General features: G+C 44.2%; 1 pseudogene across 1 annotated transcript in view; it reads right to left on the reverse strand.

The window, feature by feature from the left end:
* Nucleotides 1-150: 150 nt before the first annotated feature.
* Nucleotides 151-21,179, reverse strand: part of LOC309527287 (vomeronasal type-2 receptor 26-like) — a 63,018-nt pseudogene continuing 41,989 nt past the window's right edge. Inside the window, exons 4-6 of the transcript XR_014224680.1 lie at nucleotides 19,108-19,335; nucleotides 3,795-3,921; nucleotides 151-1,956 (exon numbers count right to left, since the gene is read on the reverse strand). The product of XR_014224680.1 is annotated as a vomeronasal type-2 receptor 26-like (transcript). The remainder of the gene's footprint in view (nucleotides 1,957-3,794; nucleotides 3,922-19,107; nucleotides 19,336-21,179) is intronic.

Raw genomic sequence — 21,179 nt, forward strand, 5'->3', positions numbered from 1 at the left:
GAGAACGAGGTGGTGGGACAGTGTTCTCAAAGCTACTAACGTGAGTTTGACCAAACTGTGGGAGGCAGTGGAAGACAGGAGTGCCTGGCCTGCTCTGGTCCATGGGGTCACGAAGAGTCGGACTAAACGACTAAACAACAACAAAGGATAGAGTTGACTTACCTTGGAGACTGCCTTATATAATCTACAAAGTCAATAGTGTTAAAAAACACACCTTTTACCTTTTAGTACATTATACATGTTTTGCTGCTCCGCGGGTGAAAAGCCTGAAATTATGGGACTGTGGTAGGAGTGAACCAGATATTATTTGTGAATAAGCTCCAAGGGGCACATTTTTAAGGGTTTAGTCAAAAAATGAACACTTCTCTGTAGTTTTTCAACTCCTGATTTCTTTACTCTTTTAGGATATTAAGTTTTAGTGCAATATAAGCAATCATATTTACATTAGCTATACTGGATGAATACATATTTATGAAGTACCTTGTTTGGATTTGAGTTCCTGGGAAATAAGCACTTCCACCTGAAAGCTGGTTGCTTACAAGCAGCCCAGTCCATTAGGAATTTCTGTTGTTCTAGCTCCACTGAATCAGTAATTATTAAGAAAACAGCTCATTCACTTGGGTGGGGCTTAAGCTGTGCAGGTTTCCTGCCAATTGTGCAAAATTGCCTGCATTTGCCCTTGGGAAGTGAGGAAGATCCATAGTTAAGAAAGTGATGGTGGTTGTTCGAGCAAACCCTGCTGGAGTTCCGTGATAGCACTATCAAAATGAAATGTCATTTGAGAAAGAGGAGGTTAGCTTCTAAGCACTAAACTGACTTCTGTGTCTTATGGTGGTCAGTACAGGACGTATTAAACTTTTGAAATCAATACTGATTTAAACTAACTCTCCCGTCACCTCCTATCCTCTCTTGACTCATATGTTGGGCATCATCACTCCACAGCTTTTTGACATTTGAATATTTCATTTTATACCTGCAAGTAGCTGCGTTTTATTATTGCCATTCTGCTCAGATCCCTACAATGGAAAAGAATGTACAAAGATTCAGATGGCATCTTTGCTTTTTGTCGTCAGATGCTCCTTTGTATTCAGACCAGGCCTGAGTAAAATAATGTAGCACTTGGGAAGGAAGATGCAGCCCAGAAGCCCAGCACTGGAGGCCAACATAGAGAAGATCTGCACGGCTACCATGTATTTCCCCTTGGTGCTCTGGTAGGTGGGCACAAAGGACACCCAAACACTGCAGAAGACCAGCATGCTGAAGGTGATCAGCTTGGCTTCATTGAAGGCCCCAGGCAGCTTTCTGGCTAGGAAAGCCACCATGAAGCAGGTGGCAGCCAGGAAGCCCATGTAGCCAAGGACAGTGTAAAACATGGCAACAGATCCTTCGTTACATTGCAGGATGATCTCCCCAGGCTGGGAGTGCTTATCAGAATCAGGGAAAGGAGGAGAGATCCCTCGCCAGGTGATACAGATTTGGACCCTTGGACAGTGGAACATGAAAGGACAACAGTGTTGGCCAGACTCTTCCCCAGCCATTTCTTCACCCTGTTCCCTGGCTTTGTGGCCAGAAAAGCCAGCACAACAGTAATGGTTTTGGCCAACAAAGAAGAGACAACAACTGAGAAGATGAGGACAAATGCAATTTGTTGGAGAAGACAGGTGGCTTTTCTTGGCTGGCCAATGAAGAGCAAGGAGGACAAAAAGGAGAGCAAGAGGGATACAAGGAGGGTGTAGGAAAGGTCCCTGTTGTTGGCTTTGACTACGGGAGTTTCTGAGTATTTAATGAAAATTCCTAACACCAAGCATGTGATTAAGGAGAATAACAAGGTAAAGAAAGACAAGAGAATCCCCAAATAGTCTTCATAGGACAGGAAAGTGATAATCTTGGGAACACATTGATCTCGGTCCTTGTTTGAGTGCTGATCTTCTGGACATTCGGTGCAATGGTTTGCATCTGAAAGTAAGATGAGTGATTTCAGTACCCAGGGTCTCAAGCAAGGGACATTCCCAGCCCTGACCCGCAGCTACTATGACTTGAATTGGCAATCTTTTGCTTGCAAATCAAATTCTGTGCTACTGAATTACAGCCTTTCAACCAGCAGACACATCTGAAGTTTTCCAGGAAAGCCTCTGGCAAGGCTGGTGGAACGGGGTGGGCACCAAGACATACTGTTTCCTAGGAGGAAAGCATGGGTCCCACATGGGGCGCCAGAAGAGAACTTTCAGAGAAACCAGATGTCCTAATGTCCTATTTCTAATGATTCTAAGAGAAAACCCAATTCAAAATCAAACCACAGGGAGTCTGTCATCACTACACATGATGATGATGATGATGATGATGATTTATTTATACCCTACCCATCAGATATGCCAACCTTGGGTAGAGGTCATTTTTTATGGGGGGGGCAGGGATAAAATGAAGAAATAGCATTGTGTTGGACAGGATCACAAAAGTTGTCCCTCGCTTCCTGTTTCCGGCGGTGAGACATGGCTGACTCCCTAGGGTGGGGGAGGACTGTCTTGTAGACCCGCAGATTGTCCGAGATTGTCAGTTTGCATCCAGGTGCAAGCGGCAGGACACTGGGTCCCAGAGCACGACACGGCTGGAATTCTCCGATGTCACTCTCATAGCCGGAAATATCTGTTTGATAAAATAATTGGATTTGGACAATAAACAGACATAGTCTGGACCGAAGAAGATTAAGAAAAAACCTGCAGAACTGTACAGTCCCTGGTGTTTAAGCTCGGGCTTCAAAGAGATTCTCATCATGGCGTTTGGATTACAGAGGTATTTGGTATGTCTTTTTTCTCTTCTTAACATCTACAATTGGTTTTCTATGCCTCATTAAGAAACCTATTTTTTAAAAAAAAGAGTACAGATGGGCTTCTATTTATAATTAAGTATTCAACTGTGCAGCTTTACTCAGACATGAAAGACTTGATAAACATAAAAGAAGAAACAAGATGGCGTTTGTTAATAGGATGCAGCACGGAAAGATGAGAATTCCCCCCTTTTTCGAGGGGAGTAGGAAATATTTGCTGGCTGACTGTAATATCTTGAAATAACCATTTGGGATAACATATAGTGCAGCTGTTTGCAGAAGTTTTTCACTCTGAGAGAGAGAGAAGGCTGAATGGATGTCTAGCAGCCCTCCCCTCTAGGGCCCAGAGTGGGGAGATTGTGTGGTCTCTGAGAAGGCTGATCGATCACCAAATGACTTATATCTGTGGAACACAATTCATTTACATTGCAATATTGCAAACAGTCTCCCCAACAATCTATAGTAACAACTCAACAACGTGGAAGACACTGCGTCACTAAATCTCAAAAGAAAGGTTTGGACAACAGCCTGGATTGGAAGATTGGAATGAAGTCAGGAAAAGCTGCGCTGGTAAATAGACAGTTGGAAAAAATATATTTTTACAAATAAAGCTGTATTTGATGAATGAAAGGACATATGACTTCTGATATGACTGAGAATCGCATAGCCAGGGGCGGAGAACTTTAAAGTGTTAAAAGCAGAAGGCAGAAATATGAAAACAATGAGAAGAGGCAGGACTGAAGATTTGGAGATATGCTTCAGAGGTCCAGACTATGGGGAACCTGGTAAAATTAATAATTACAATTTGGACTATAATTTGGTCTTTTTTATTTTTGTTTCTTGTTTTTAATTGGATTATGATGCGGATATGTTGATTGGCTGCTTTTATTGGAAAATAAATAAAAATGATTTTTAGAACACACCCACTGAAGTTTCCCTATTCCTTCAAAGCCGTACTTCTCTCACTTGCCTTCCACAGTGGAGACTGTCCCATTTACACAGGGAGCACAATCATAGCAGCAAAGTGGCTCTACTTCCCGGATGACCTTGACATCCCCAACATGACAGCTCTCAGAACATCTGGAATGAGGAACGGTCTGCCCATAAAGAAAGATGGTCAGGAGTTAACGGTCTTTCTATCCATGCAATAATAGTGGAGCCAATAGTCCCAGCTCCTGCCAACCTTGCAGGTCTAAAGCTTACTTGTGCAAGTAGATAAATAGGTGTAGGAAGGTAAACAGCTTTTCCATGCATTCTGGCACTCGTCACAGTGTCCACTTGCACCAGAAGCAGTTTGGTCATTCTGGCCACATGACCCGAAAAAAGCTGTCTACAGACAAATACGGGCTCCCTCAGCTTGAAAGCAGAGATGATCACCACACCCCATAGTTGGATTTGACTGGATTAAACTGGCTTTAACCTTACCTTTACTAAATTGTTCAGGGAATTTTAAACAAAAATAGATTGTGAAGACCTCCAGCAGAACCTCTCCAAACCTCAATGACTGAGCAGTAAATTGGGAAATGTAATTCAATAGAAACAAGAATGAAGTGATGCAAGTTGAGGCAAAAAATATTACCTTCATAAATATGCTCATGGGAGTTGAAGTAGGGATGACTCTTCCTACAAAACTAAAAGCCCCTTTCAATCCAATATCCTCTGTTTTCTTTTTCTTTTTGCATCATAGTCATCCGAATGATTTAACCCACCTTATTAAACCAAAGGGGCCACACGATGGCATCCTGATCAATGGTGACTTTTACGTCTGCGGATCCCTCTCTCTCCATACTCCCAACTTTCCCTACGTGAAGGGAGTCATTGGCAAGCATCACAATGTTCACCACATCAAATTCAGCTATCAGGTCCCCATTCTCATCTAAATATGCTCCACCCATAGAAGCATTGTAGAACTGAAAATCACTCAGGAAACGGTGAGACTAGAATGACAGAGATGATTGCAGCATTTAAGAAAGGTGGCTATTTCCGCCCAGTTGGTTCACATATAATCTAGGCACCTAGTGGCCATGGAGTATTTTTCTATTTAATGTTCTCCATATACTTGAGGTCTTTCAAAATGAGCTCTTCCTTCAGCTGAGTAGCCTAAGAAATAGGTTCCATCCAAGATCCTGTGAGTTGGGGTTGGAGAGAGTATGGCAGCTCCTCTCAGAGTCCTGCTCCAAGCGGTGGCTGCAGCTGTGGGTCTGGCTGCAGTTGTGGCAGCTACCAGTCAGGCTTTAGACTCGCAGACCAGGCATTTCAAGAGGCAGGCTTGTGACCCTTAACCAGAGTGAGAGGCTGGTTGAAAGGGAACTTGGTTTGGTGGAGTTCCCTCTCTGAATGAGAGGCAGTGGGGGGAAAGTAGCTAGGTGGGTAGGGGAGAGCATGGTTGGAGTGGAGGGTGGGCTGGCCACCATCGGGAGTGGAGACCTAGGTGTTTGGTTCCTGTTCCTTGTTCCAGCCCTCTCACACCACCAGAGGTACTAGTAGCAGATCTACTGAGCCCCCTGGTCTGGCGCTGCTACTACTGAATGTCAGATCAGTCCATATTAAAAACATGCTGTTCCATGATTTGATTGCCTATGAGTGGGCTGATTTGGCTTGCGTTACCAAGAGTTTTTTGAAGCTAATAGTTGCTTGACGGTGGATCTGCAGAACAGTCTCCCTCGGTAGGTTGTGAACGCTCCTTCATTGGAGGTTTTCCAAGAGAGGTTGGATGGACATCTGCAAAGGATGATTTACTTGAGATTCCTGCATTGCAGTATGTGGGACTAGATGACTTTCAGGGTCCCTTCCAACTCTCCAGTTCCATGATTCTATGATTTGGGTGAGGGAGCTGGGTGGGCCTGACCTTACTTACCTCTGCCCACCTGAATTTTTGATACTGCCCGAGACTAGACTAGGGGGTCAAGGCAGGGGAGTTGCTGTTAGGATATTTCCGTTCCACCTTAAAAGGGAGCGGGCTTTGTGAGTCAGAGTCTGCGCATGTCCTGTTCACAGGATGTTTATGTTTGCTATTGTTTTCGTTTCTCTCTGTGCTGGAGACACTGACACAGGCAGTCATGTCTTTCTTTGTTCTGATCAACGCAGAATAAAATTTGTAAATAATGCTCTCCTGAGTGCAACTTTCGGCTGTGCATTATCTGCTGATAAAGAGTGTGCATCGGCTCTAGAATGTTCTGGAGCTCATGTCGCTAATTGCTGATACTGCGTGTCTACAGGAGGTCGATGGATCGTCCGGCAGCCGGCTTGAGGGCCTTGATGGACTTTATCTCCCTGGCAGTATCCCAACAGTTGCTATTGTCTACAGGGACACCATCTCCTTGACCAGGGAGCCGCTTGACCTTGGAAAGGGTTTGTGGAGAAACTTTGGAAATAAAAGTCATTGAACTTCTTACATGCAGTAGAATTCTATCTTGCTTTAACTTTGGAATGCTTTGTTTGTCTTTGATAATTAGGAAAGAGTGAGATGATTATTTTGATGAAAATAATTATGATGGTATACCTAGGAAAGTATATGAATGGAGATTTAAAATGAATGTGATACAGAAGGGTCCATCAGTTCTATATGAATCAATTTTCACCTACAGTATTTTATAACCTTATTTATCTCCTTTTTAAATTCTTGCTTTGTTGTTGTTTAGTCATTTAGTCATTTAGAACTCTTCGAGACCCCATGGACCAGAGCACACCAGGCACTCCTGTCTTCCACTGCCTCCTGCAGTTTGGTCAGACTCATGTTTGTAGCTTCAAGAACACTGTCCAACCATCTCGTCCTCTGTCATCCCCTTCTCCTTGTGCCCTCCATCTTTCCCAACATCAGGGTCTTTTCCAGGGAGTCTTCTCTTCTCATGAGGTGGCCAAAGTATTGGAGCCTCAGCTTCATGATCTGTCCTTCCAGTGAGCACTCAGGGCTGATTTCCTTCAGAATGGATAGGTTTGGTCTTCTTGCAGTCCATGGGACTCTCAAGAGTCTCCTCCAGCACCAGAATTCAAAAGCATCAATTCTTCGACGATCAGCCTCCTTTATGGTCCAGCTTAATTCTTGCTTAATTTCTGTTAATTAAAGGAAATGGACCTACAAATCTGTCATTGAACAAATCTTTATTTAAAATGGAACAATATCCATCCAGAGCATTATAGAAGAAACATGAATACCTGTGGTGCTTGGACTTTTTCATCTGTTCTGACCCATCATCACCACCCTCTTGGATCTAGAGGAGTACGCAGTATTTAAGGCATGGGCCAGAGCTCAGACCATGTTGTAAATGCTGTAGGTGTCCTGAAACAGGCTCCTTTCAAGGACTTCTTGAGGGAAACCTGAAAGGTTCTCCTTCCCTCTGCATCGCCTCTGGCCTTTCACAGAAAACACATGCTTTGAATATGAGCAATTATAGCCTTCAGGCCAACATGGATGGAAATTACTATATGGGAAAGAAACTGGCAGATTACCATCATGTTTTGATCTTTTTTTGGTCTGGAAAAATAAAGATAAATATCCATGAATGTGTTTGTTCTCAAGTATTTCCGGAGACATGCAGCAGCTGACATATGAGAAAGCTATTGTTATCCAAACTTTCCCAGTAATGGGTTTCAGGGTTTCACCCACTATTTCTAGCGTACGTGCGGTTTCTGAGGGGGACTGAAAGTCCCCATAGTAGAGAAACACATTGATTCGCCTGTCCATGGAAAGTGAAATCTTCTGCCGGAGCTTTTTGTATGCATCGCCTATAAAAAAGAAGCCTCGTAAAATGGTTTGTGAGAATACAACACAGACACCGCCCTTAGCAAGCACAGGTGCGAAGGTGCTCAGAAACCTTTTTCCATTGTCAGAGTCAGGAGCTATGAGCCCGATCCAAGTCCACCTGAAATGCAGGAGTAGTCTGATAATCCCTAAGCTTGGGGGTGCTTCATCTGGGGTCATTCGGTAGAGCAAAGGAGATTGTGTTTTGTCAAGCGCATGATGAACAGAAGCATAACTGACCTAGGAAGAAAAGGGAGATATAGACAGTTTTATTGGTCAACTGGAAATTGTGGTCAGGGAGAGCAATATTCTCCAGTGCTACTCTGGAAAGGAGATGTAGGACACTTATAGGAAACAATACACTCTGGTCAGTGACTGAAATAAATCAATTCATTCATTATAGGCAACAATATAACATGTCTTCAACATCATTTCAACCCAGAATGCCCCCCCACGATGTTTGAAGCTATGTAGAGTTAAGATGTGTTGCATTTTCTACTTTTAACATTTGGTTCAGAGGAAGAGGTCAATTTTTAGCTCAATTGAGTGTTAGTTTCACATGAGTTTCGTTCCTTAGATTTGTTTTTCTGCCCAGTATTTATTATTCCTCCATCTTAAAGTCCCAGGGCAACTTACCAAAATAGGCTTGTGTGAAGCCATCCCTGAGGTGTCTTCTGGAGGCTGCATTTCTGTCCCTCCAAAGTATGATTCATGCCCTGTGTAAATTGCTATTTTCCTAGAAAAAGAGGTGCCAAAACTCACCATGAACCCTTGTCCTCTTATAAAGTGCCGGCGGAAAAAAAGAGTCTGTTTCCCCCTTGTAAGTATAAAGTGCTTAGCAGCTCACAGTACACATTTTGTGAGCTTCATATTGTAGCTTCTGAGAGGCATCTCTCTTTCCAAAAGGCATGTTCCCCCCCCCCTTAGTCAGCTCTGATGGTGATTCTCTTTCGAAAGCATTCTTCACCCAGCAGGACAAATCCTTCAACATAAGGAGAGCCTCCTGGATCAGGCCAATGGCCCATCTAGTCCTGTTCTCACAGTGGCCAACAAGATGCTTGTAAGAAACCAGCAACCGGCACCCAGAAGCAGTGGTGCCTCCAACTAGGGAGGTAGATCACAGTCCTCATGCCTAGCAGCCATTGATAGCCCTTGCCTTCATGAGTTGGTTTAATCCTCTCTTAGAAGCTTCACTGCCTCCTCTGGGAGTGAGTTTCATAATTTGCTTCCTATTCAAAGAAATGGCTGTTCTCTGCATGTAGCCCATGCTAGTGTATTCATACCTGGGGGATTTTGTAGGTTCCTAGCATAGTTGAAATCTGGAGTGAGGTGTCATAGTTCAGTGTTTCCCAACCGGTGTTCCGCGGCACACTAGCGTTGCCTGGTGTGCCGTGGGAGGGAGGCGGGCGAGTCGGGCGGCGAGAGGCGGGGCGGCGGCGGCGAGGAGAAGCCGCCCAGCGCGGGGCTCTCGCCGTCTGCCTGCCTGGCTGCCTGCGTGGCGCTGACGTCACGGGGCTGTAACGTGCCCCACATAGGCACATGCGGGGCGGCGAGCGAGCTCCCTCCCACATCCCATCGCCGCTCGCTTCGGCCGGCCTACTGGGCTGTCGCAGGCGGAAGGCCTGCGCATGCACGAGGTTTTCGCGCCTTCGGGATTCCCTTCACGCCTTCCTCCTCCCGGGTCCTTGAGAGCGCGGGAAGCGGCAGCGAGAGACCGGCGTTGAGCCTGGTAGGTATTGCGCTTGCCAAGGCAGTCATTTGGGAAATGAAAACTTGCAAAGCAAGCAACCAGTTCAATCTGAAGTACGTGTATGCTTAATATCCTGTATCTGAAACCTGTTCTGCCCCCTCCCCCACACTTGGTGCCATTTTCATCTACACATGCAGCAGAGTAAGTTGACCCAGAATAGTACCAATTCAGATGGCAGATGGGAGAATGACAGTGCTGAATGCTTTCCCATGTAGAACAGTCCCTGCAAATAAAAACCTAGCATTTTTGGAAGAGGGATGCTAGCCTAACCATTACCTTCTATGCTGTTACTATTTTTTTTTTTTTTTTAACATAAGTAAAAAGTGACCTTTCCCCATCTGGCATGGTGGTGTGCCTCGAGATTTTTTTCATGAAACAAGTGTGTCTTTGCCCAAAAAAGGTTGGGAAACACTGTCATAGTTGACCCCTTCAATGAAAACCAAGGGCTTCTTCTGTTTTCCGCAGTGGTAGTTTGGGACATTGGCCCTCCCAGGAGAGAGCAGATCTAGTGTGGCATCATAGGTCATCCTTGCATTGAAATGATTCTCATGGATGTCATAGCCCAGGGTGATGTTGGGTAAAATCCCGGGGTCCTGATTAATCTCATGGATGGCAATCATGAAGGACAGGAGATTCCACTATGCTCTTGTCCCTCTTTCCCTGTAATAAACATGAAGCCTAATGTCAGTCTCCGTTCAGTGAAAAGTGTCAAGTCCCTGCTTTCTAAGTCCTGGAAGAAATTGCAGCCACAAAAATGAAGCAAAACAGAACATCCACATCACATAATCAGCCATCTGTGAGTTTGTTGGAAGGAGAACGGCTGCTTGCCAGTTAAGGAGAGATAGAAGCATATTTGAACACTTAAGTGCTGGAAGCAGGGAGTGAATACCACCCTCAAATATACTGAGCAAAAGTTTGTAAAAGGACAGGGCACTAGTTCAAGGGGAGTGGTAGGTTCTAAGAGTTTGCTTCCTTATTTTTAAAAAAGGTAGAGGAGATGTAAAATAGACACCTTTACAAGTCATATAATTCCTGCTTCTGATTGTTATTGCTGTTCCTATCCTATTTAGTACCAAACTTTCACCCTAAGGTCCCAGGGCAGGTGAACTGTACTGGCTGCCAGTTGATATCTAGACTCAATTCAACGTGATTATATGTTAACTTTATAAATACATTGTGACAGTTTAATAGCTATAGCCCTGCTCCTTTCATAGGAGTGCACATAAGGCCATCTTCACATTTCCCAAGTGAAGAACTTGGGATGCAGATGATCTCTGGCTCTTCATGATTCACCATCAATTTGGTTTTTTCCCAGTGGAAAAAAAGTAAGGAGCGAAGCAATGCCTATGCATTTTGTGTCTTCAATGGGCAAACTCTAGAAAGCAGGACTTGTCCCTGGCATATAAGCATTAGAGGCTTGGGCAGTCACAGCTAAGCACAACAGTATCAAAGAATATGCTATGTATATATGCCTACCCATCGCAATTTTGTCTGCTGTGCAGAAATTGCATGGGGGAAATGCAGCGTACCTTATACTGTAAATGAAAGGGGTGGCGAGGAAATGGTGTCCAATATGAACAATTTGTAATGTAGATATGACCCCGCTTATGAGGTGGTCTCCTGAATCGTAATAATTCATTGCATCTGGATGGTCCCTTCTCAAGTTCAATGGGCAAATTTTGCTTTCGCCATCCTAGAAGCTGCACAGGGAAGCAGCAGCAACAACAACAACAGCATGAATAAGAGCCTCACTCTGGGTCTGACTCCTGTCATTACATCTGTTGTCCCTGCTCTCAACTTAGCAAGAAGCAAATTAGATGAAGCCCAAAGTCTCCAACAAGACCGAAGCCCCAGAGAAAATGTGAGGAAAGGGAGGATACGAAGCTTTCACACTGGCAGAATCCCTGCCTGCCTGGAAGATAAGTCAAAGCCCTCGATGGCACATGAGGCCTTTAAATATGCAGCAAGCATTTCAAGGTCTCATTTCTGAAATATCTGTTCTTTGTGTCAAAAGTGGGTACATTGCTTGAGTTGTGCCAAGGAATAAATCACTATGATTATGATAGGTATTTGGGGAATAACCCTCTCTGGAATCACTGTGGAGCTTGAGGAGCAGCTGCAGAGCTGGAAGAAAATATCACAATCTGATTTCTCTTTGCTCTAGAGGGTAGGACTCGAACCAATGGCTTCAAGTTAAAGTAATGAAGACTGCAACTAAAAATCAGGAAAACCTTCTGACAGTAAGAGCTGTTTGAAAGTGGAATGGTCCCCCTTGGGAGGTTGTGGGCTTTCCTTCCTTGGAGGTTTTTAAGCAGAGTTTGTATGGCCATCTGTCATGAATGCGTTAGTTGATATTCCTGCATTGCACGGGGTTGGACTGGATGCCCCTTGGGGTCCCTGCCAACTCTGTGCTTCCATAATGCTATGATTATGTGTTCAAAATATCTAACTGATGTGGTGAAATGTGATCCTAGAATGACAATCATTTAAAATACATCACCAGATAAGCCGGGCTGAAACTATTCTTTCAGGACATGTTGGGGAACTTCTGTTGCCTGGTTGACAACATATGAAAAAACAACCATAGAAGCCCCCTGTGCCAGTCAAATATTTTATTTCAAAGTATTTGTAACTCTCCCCATCACCTCAAATCCTCTCCTGACGCATATGTTGGGCCTAGTCAATCCACAGCTTTTTGACATTTGAATATTTCATTTTATATCTGCAAGTTGCTGGGGGGTTTTTTTATTGCCTTTCTGTTCACAGATCCCTACAATGGAAAAGAATGTACAAAGAATCAAATGCCATCTTTACTTTTTGTCGTCAGGTGCTCCTTTGTGTTCAGATCAGGCCTCAGTAGAATAATGTAGCACTTGGGAATGAAGATGCAGCCCAGAAGCCCAGCACTGGAGGCCAACATAGAGAAGACCTGCACGGCTACCATGTATTTCCCCTTGGTGCTTAGGTAGGTGGGCACAAAGGACACCCAAACACTGCAGAAGACCAGCATGCTGAAGGTGATGAGCTTAGCTTCATTGAAGGCCCCAGGCAGATTCCTGGCTAGGAAAGCCACCGTGAAGCAGATGGCAGCCAGGAAGCCCATGTAGCCAAGGGCACCATAAAACATGGCAGCAGACCCTACATTACATTGCAGGATAATCTCTGCAGGTTGGGAGTGCATGTCGGAGTCTGGGAATGGGGGAGAGATACTCAGCCAGGTGGTGCAGATGAGAACTTGGACACTGGAACAGGAAAGGACAACAGCATTGGCCAGAGTATTGCCCAGCCATTTCTTCACCCTGTTCCCTGGCTTTGTGGCCAGGAAAGCCAGCACAACGGTAATGGTTTTGGCCAACAAAGAAGAGATAGCAACTGAGAAGATGAGGACAAATGCAATTTGTTGGAGAAGACAGGTGGCTTTTCTTGGCTGGCCAATGAAGAGCAAGGAGGACAAAAAGGAGAGCAAGAGGGAGACAAGGAGGGTGTAGGAAAGGTCCCTGTTGTTGGCTTTGACTATGGGAGTTCTTGAGTATTTGATGAAAATTCCTAACACCAAGCATGTGATTAAGGAGAATAATAAGGTAAAGGAAGACAAGAGAATCCCCAAATAGTCTTCATAGGACAGGAAAGTGATAATCTTGGGAACACATTGATCTCGGTCCTTGTTTGAGTACTGATCTGCTGGACATTTGGTGCAGTGGTCTGCATCTGAAAGTAAGATGAGTGACTTCAGTACCCAGGGTCTCAACCAAGGGACATTCCCAGCCCCAGCGGGAGATACTATGACTTGAATTGGCAATCTGTTCCATGCAAAGCAGATATCCCAACCTTGGGTAAAGGTTTTATTGGGGCTGGGGAGAAATAAAATGATACTGTTTTGGACAAGATTACAAAAGTTGCCCTATTCCTTCTCTCACTTGCCTTCCACAGTGGAGATGGTCCCTTTTACACAGGGAGCACAATGAAAGCAGCAAAGTAGCTCTCTTTCCCGGATGACCTTGACATCCCCAATATGACAGCTCTCAGCACATCTGGATTGAGGGACAGTCTGCCCATAAAGAAAGATGGTCAGGAGTTAGTAGTATCGTGGGATGTAATGGTGCAGTCAAGTGCAACATTCCGACAGAGGACTAACGGCCTCCAGGTTCTCACCGGTTGCTGTGACAACCAGTTTGTCGGTTGCTGGTAGTTTTGCAAATAATTTTTATTAAGTTTCCATTTACCAAGCCAATCATACAAGATGTGATTGCGCTAAGATATGCGCTAAGATACAAGATGTAACTGAACGACTGCAAGGAATCATAAAACCCACTGACAAATACCCCTTCCTCTTGGTTCATGTGGGAACCAATGACACTGCAAGCAATAGCCTCCAGAAGATCAAAAGAGACTACGAGGCTCTCGGCAGGAAATTGAAGCAACTAAATGCACAAATTGTCATCTCGTCTGTCCTCCCAGTTGAACGACGTGGCCCAGGGAGAGAGGGGGAAATAGTGGAAGTGAACAGCTGGCTTCGCAAATGGTGTAAACAGGAACGGTTTGGATTCTTAGATCACGGACTGCAGTTTCTTGAAGATGGACTTCTGGCAAGTGATGGGCTGCACCTCACAACGGTTGGGAGAAATGTTTTTGCCAAAAATCTCAGAAACCTCATCAGGAGGGCTTTAAACTGACTAATGTGGGGGAGGGAGACAGTGCTCCTGAAGGTAGGAGTCTATCAATTGATGAAGATGATCATCCAAATGTCATAGACCAAATGGAGCAAACAGCACGCGGACCTAGTGCTGGGAGGAAAAAATCCTTAAATAAGAGACACGGGGGAATGGTTAATGGACTTCAATGTCTGTACACTAATGCGCAAAGCATGGGAAATAAACAAGATGAGCTTGAGCTCTTAGTACAGCAAACTAAATATGACATAATAGGCATCACTGAAACCTGGTGGGATAAGTCCCACGATTGGAATGTAATAATGGGGGGATACAATCTATTTCAGAGAAACAGACCAGACAAGAAAGGAGGAGGAGTGGCGTTATATGTCAAGGATGTGTATACCTGCGAAGAGATCCAAGATTTAGATCCTCAAAGCCAAAGTGAGAGCATTTGGGTCAAAATTAAGGGAGAGAAGAATAACAGAGACCTCATTGTGGGAGTTTACTATAGATCCCCAAGCCAAACGGAGGACATAGATGATGCCTTCCTGGAACAGATGGCCAAGCATGCAAAAGGAAGGGAGATAGTAGTAATGGGGGACTTCAATTACCCGGATATTTGTTGGACGTCAAACTCAGCCAAGAGCTTAAAGTCAAACAGATTCCTCACTGGCCTTGCAGACAACTTCATTGTCCAGAAAGTGGGAGAAGCAACAAGAGGAACAGCCATTTTAGATCTGGTCCTAACCAATGTTGATGACCTGGTTAGTGGGGTAGAAGTGGAAGGATCATTAGGCGCGAGTGATCATGCTCTTCTGAAGTTTACTATACAGCGGAAAGGAGCAGCCAAGCATACTAGGACTCAATTTCTTGACTTTAAGAAAGCCGACTTCATAAAACTTAGGGAAGTGCTGGGTGAGATCCCATGGACAACAATACTAAAAGGAAAGGGAGTTCATGATGGCTGGGAGTTTGTTAAGAGGGAGATAGTAAAAGCACAACGTCAGGCAATACCAATGAGACGGAAACATGGAAGGTGCCTAAAGAAGCCAGGGTGGCTATCTAAAGAACTTTTAACTGAATTAAGATTAAAAAAGGATGTGTACAAAAAATGGAAAAGGGGGGAAACCACCAAAGATGAATTCAAACAAATAGCCAGCACGTGTAGACACAAAGTCAGAAAAGCTAAAGCACAGAATGAGCTCAGGCTTGCTAGAGAGGTTAAAAGCAACAAAAAAGGCTTTTATGGGTATGTTCGTAGCAAAAGGAAGAACAAAGAAACAGTGGGGTCACTCAGAGGAGAAGATGGTGAAATGCAAACAGGGGACACAGAAAGGGCTGAACTCCTCAATGCCTTCTTTGCCTCAGTCTTCTCCGATAAAGAAAACAATGCCCGACCTGAAGAATTTGGAGCAAATGATTCAGCAAAGGAAACACAGCCCAGAATAACTAAGGAGATAGTACAAGAATATTTGGCTAGTTTAGATGTATTCAAGTCTCCAGGGCCAGATGAACTGCATCCAAGAGTATTAAAAGAACTGGCAGATGTGATCTCAGAACCACTGGCAGTCATCTTTGAGAATTCCTGGAGAACAGGCGAAGTCCCGGCAGACTGGAGAAGGGCAAATGTTGTCCCCATTTTCAAAAAGGGGGAAAGAGAGGACCCAAATAATTACCGCCCAGTCAGTCTGACATCAATACCAGGGAAGATTCTGGAGCAGATCATTAAGCAAACAGTCTGTGAGCACCTAGAAAGGAATGCTGTGATCACCAATAGTCAGCATGGATTTCTGAAAAATAAGTCATGTCAGACTAACCTGATCTCGTTTTTTGACAGAATTACAAGCCTGGTAGATGAAGGGAACGCAGTGGATGTAGCCTACCTTGATTTCAGCAAGGCATTTGACAAGGTGCCCCATGATATTCTTGTAAAGAAGCTGGTAAAATGTGGTCTTGACTATGCTACCACTCAGTGGATTTGTAACTGGCTGACTGACCGAACCCAAAGGGTGCTCATCAATGGTTCCTCTTCATCCTGGAGAAGAGTGACTAGTGGGGTGCCACAGGGTTCTGTCTTGGGCCCGGTCTTATTCAACATCTTTATCAACGACTTGGATGATGGACTCAAGGGCATCCTGATCAAATTTGCAGATGACACCAAACTGGGAGGGGTGGCTAACACCCCAGAGGACAGGATCACACTTCAAAACGACCTTGACAGATTAGAGAACTGGGCAAAAACAAACAAGATGAATTTTAACAGGGAGAAATGTAAAGTATTGCACTTGGGCAAAAAAAATGAGAGGCACAAATACAAGATGGGTGACACCTGGCTTGAGAGCAGTACATGTGAAAAGGATCTAGGAGTGTTGGTTGACCACAAACTTGACATGAGCCAAGAGTGTGACGCGGCAGCTAAAAAAGCCAATGCAATTCTGGGCTGCATCAATAGGAGTATAGCATCTAGATCAAGGGAAGTAATAGTGCCACTGTATTCTGCTCTGGTCAGACCACACCTGGAGTACTGTGTCCAGTTCTGGGCACCACAATTCAAGAAGGACACTGACAAACTGGAACGTGTCCAGAGGAGGGCAACCAAAATGGTCAAAGGCCTGGAAACGATGCCTTATGAGGAACGGTTAAGGGAGCTGGGCATGTTTAGCCTGGAGAAGAGGAGGTTAAGGGGTGATATGATAGCCATGTTCAAATATATAAAAGGATGTCACACAGAGGAGGGAGAAAGGTTGTTTTCTGCTGCTCCGGAGAAGCGGACACGGAGCAATGGATCCAAACTACAAGAAAGAAGATTCCACCTAAACATTAGGAAGAACTTCCTGACAGTAAGAGCTGTTTGACAGTGGAATTTGCTGCCAAGGAGTGTGGTGGAGTCTCCTACTTTGGAGGTCTTTAAGCAGAGGCTTGACAACCATATGTCAGGAGTGCTCTGATGGTGTTTCCTGCTTGGCAGGGGGTTGGACTCGATGGCCCTTGTGGTCTCTTCCAACTCTATGATTCTATGATTCTATGATTCATATCATATCATATTAATTATTCCAAATTATATCAATACATATCACAAAGTCCAAATATTAAACCAAATTTAAAATTTTTGTGAGGGGTACCCATGCTTTGAGTTCGGTAGGAGTCCAATCATCTTTGTATTTCTGCTACTTTGGTGTTCACATTCCTATCTTCTCATCTCCTTGTCATTATCCTTTTTCTTCTTAATAACCTCCGAGTTGTCTCCACAAGTGAGTTGAAAGAAACAGCCATGTTTATATTCCTGTGTGAACTTTGTAATGCTCTCCCGTAATTCATCTCACATAGATCCAAGATTCCAAGAGTCCTGTTCAAGCGGCAGTCGCCATTTTAGCCAGTTCCGATGAAATACAGTCTCGGCGTCCTCTCTTTAATTTTCCCAGACCCTTTGCACCTTATATCAGTCTTTCCAGAAGGGTTATTGCCCTTTCAGATTTACGATCCAAATCTAAGAGCAGAACAGTGGCTCACCCCCCCCCCCCAAAACTGAAAGTCTTGCAACTGGGTCTGCCTCTTAATGGCGGATCGCATTTATAACTATGCAACAAGGAAGCCTCCCTTCTTTCCAGATCTTTCACAGAGTAACACTTTTTATTAACATTTTTTTGTTTACACACAGTTTGTTTTTCAATCTCACTTGCTATCAGACATTGTGACGGTTCTTCAGGGGGGGGGCGTTGTTAGGTAAATCATATTGAAAAAGAAGAAAGTTCCGCTCCATTCAACATACCGTCATGGCTGTGCTTCCTTGATGTAATCCTTTGTTCATTCCATCCCATCGCTCAATCTTCTCAGTGGTAGATTTATTTAGCAGATAATACACTCCTGACCTTGCTCGAAGCATGTGCATTTACTTCAACAATTTTTCTCTATCTTAAACAACGCAACTAGTTTCGCTCCTGAAAGTAGCGTCCGGGAGTTCCAGAGCTTGCACAAGGGCTTTCCGCCCAGTGTCCCCACCCCCTCCATCTTTCGAACTCGGGGGTGATTTATGGACAACCGCGGGCGAGTACAGCATCTTCCCACCCCCTGGGAAGACGAGGGAGACTGATATACTCCCCATAATCAGCCTCTAATTACCTCGTGCGAACCAGATAGATGGTATTCTCAGCCATCTTCCAAGGCGCCCCTAGTGCCCCCCCGGTTGCTGGTAGTTTTCAAAGATAACTGCTGAGTTGCAGTCACCTTAGGACCAACTTCCCTCTGGTATAGTTCATTTGCCTGTTATGTAACCTAAACCTGCCTTCAGGTACGCTTCTGTAAACCTGAATGAATCTGAGAGTAAAATAGTTTTATATTACATGAATCAGATTTGTGTGTGTGTTCCTATAGAGGGATTCTAAGGGATTTTTAACTCTGCTAAAGTAAACCTTCCCACAGGTATGTCTATCTATGCAATAATACTGGAGCCAATACTCCCAGCTCCTGCCACCTAGCAGTTTGAAAGCATACTAGTTCAAGTAGATAAATAGATACTGCTGCTGTGGGAAAGTAAACGGCATTTCCGTACGCTCTGGTGTCCTGTTGCGCCAGAAGCGGTTTAGTCAGTCTGCCCAAATGAGCCAGAAAATCTGTCTACAGACAAATGCCAGCTCCCTTGGCCTGAAAGCAGAGATGAGTGCCACATCCCATAGTTGGATTTGACTGGATTGCACTGGATTGAACTTTACATTTACTAAATTGTTCAGGGAATTTTAAACAAAAATAGATTGTGAAGACCTCCAACAGAACCTCTCCAAACTTGAGTGATTAATAATAATAATAATAATAATAATAATAATAATAATAATAATTCATTATTTATACCCCACCCATCTGGCTGTGTTTCCCCAGCCACACTGGGTGGCTGCCAATAAAATATTAAATAACAATAGTCAATCTGTAGATGGATTAAGCAATAAATTGGGAAATGTAATTCAAAGCAAACAAGTGTGAAGTGATGCAGGTTGAGGCAAAAAATATTAATTTCATAAATATGCTCCTGGGAGTTGAAGTGGGAGTGACTCTTCCTACAAAACTAAAAGCCCCTTTCAATCCAATATACTCTGTTTCCTTTTTCTTTTTGCATCATAGTCAAATGTATCTGAATGATTTAACCCACCTTATTAAACCAAAGGGGCCACACAATGGTATCCTGATCAATGGTGAATTTTACGTCTGCGGATCCCTCTCTCTCCACACTCCCAACTTTCCCTACGTGAAGGGAGTCATTGGCAAGCATCACAATGTTCACCACGTCAAATTCAGCTGTCAGGTCCCCATTCTCATCTAAATATGCTCCACCCATAGAAGCATTGTAGAACTGAAAATCACTCAGGAAACGGTGGAACTGGAATGACAGAGAAGATCACAGCATTTAAGAAAGTTGGCTGTTTCAGCCCAGGTGGTTCACATATTATCTAGGCACCTAGTGGCCATGGAGGGTTTTTCTATTTAATGTTCCCAATATACCGTATTTTTTGCCCCATAGGACGCACTTTTTCCCCTCCAAAAATGAAGGGGAAAGGTGGACTTCCGGGTTAGCGCCAGCGATGAATAGTGGAGTTCCTCTGACCGGAGGAACGGGCTCCGCGGAAACTGGGTCTCCTGCCACGGCGAAGGCAGGGACCCGATAGAAATTCCAGGCGGTGGAAGCCTGGGAACGTGGGGGTTCGGCAGGGCACCAGGAGCGCCTCCCCTGCTTGCGGGGAACCCCTCTGGGGGCTCCGGAGTAAAGCGGGGTGAGCGGCGCGGTGCTGCGAACTGACTGCTACTTTCGTGGAGTGAAGCCACATAGCCATCGTCGGAGAGCGCTGACTTTTTCCTGCTGACAATTGGACTTCTAAAATAAGGACCCGTGAGTAAAGAGAAGAAATTAGACCTTTAAAAACCGAATTGGATTACAAACAGGGAAGGTGCCAAACAGGAATTCAGCCTTCCTTTCTTTGTAAATAGTTGGAAGCAATTGGGCTTAATCTAAAGCCTGAAGGACTGTTTTTTAACACTTTAAACTTTAAGTTGAAATAGTGAACCCCCTTTCGGAGGGAGAAGAAAAAGGGGGAGGACTTTTGGTTGTTATTCATCTGTGAAAAAAGAGTTGAGACGTTAATTTTCCACCACTCGGATCCTGGGGACTAGCAGCCATTAAAATAGATGTACTTTGGACTGCTGTTTACAAGTGGAAAAGTGAAACTAGAGTGACACACTGTCTCAACTACTTTTCCTTCTGGTTTAAAAATTACAACTACCTTTATTTGAACTAAAGCTAAGCCTGGATACAAATAATATTGGTGTACTTTGCAATTACATTTGGCAACTGTATTTGGCAATTGCAATGTGGAAAAATAAAAGAAGATAAAGAGTAGCCATCTCCCCTAGAGGAGGACTTTGAAATTGCTATAAGGGGTGGAATTTTCCAACTTTGAAAAATAAAGCCAGGGGATTGAATTTGACCTTGGGGCTTTGAGTGTTATGGCTGATGAGAAAGAGAAACAGGGAATAACAAGGTCTGGGAAAGTTCTTCGGAGAACATCTGTTTCTGGCCGTCCAGCCTCCTCTGCCTCCTCTGCAACTGCCTCAATGCACACTAAACCAAAGGGAGGAATGACTTCGGAAGATGCTTTGGCACTTGCCTTGACTAAAATAAATGACTCCTTGGAACAAATGAACAAAAAATTGGACCAGAACACACAATCGATAAAAAGTTCAGAACAAACTATAAAAAGTTTGGAGCAAAAAGTTAATTCTAATAAAAAAGCTATTGAGACACTAGTCAAGGAATCTAATTTAACTAGACAGACTGCAGAGGAGGTTAAGGAAAAGATCGTCACTGTTGAAGCCAAGGTGGCACAACTAGAAACAGAGGTCCCTGAGGTGTGAAAACAAGTAGAAGATCACAAGGTGTTGTTATCTATGATTGAGCTTAAAGAGAAACAGACAAACCTGAGGATTCGAGCAATACCTGAACTAGAAAAGGACTCTTTGACTGACTATCTAACGAATGAATTTGTAGCTCACTGGGACCTAGATTTGCAAGAAGACTAGTTTAAAATTGTGAGAGCCTTCAGCCTTGGAAGAGGAGGGGAAAAGGAGAAGAACAGAATAAGGGACTGCCTGATCACAAGAAGAAAGGGATAAAATCCTAAATTGGCACTACGAGAACGCCTTGGTAATTCACCAATCAAAGGTGGAAAT

This window comes from Podarcis vaucheri (genome assembly GCF_965113315.1).
Source record: "Podarcis vaucheri genome assembly, chromosome: 2".
In the NCBI taxonomy this organism is placed as follows: domain Eukaryota; kingdom Metazoa; phylum Chordata; class Lepidosauria; order Squamata; family Lacertidae; genus Podarcis; species Podarcis vaucheri.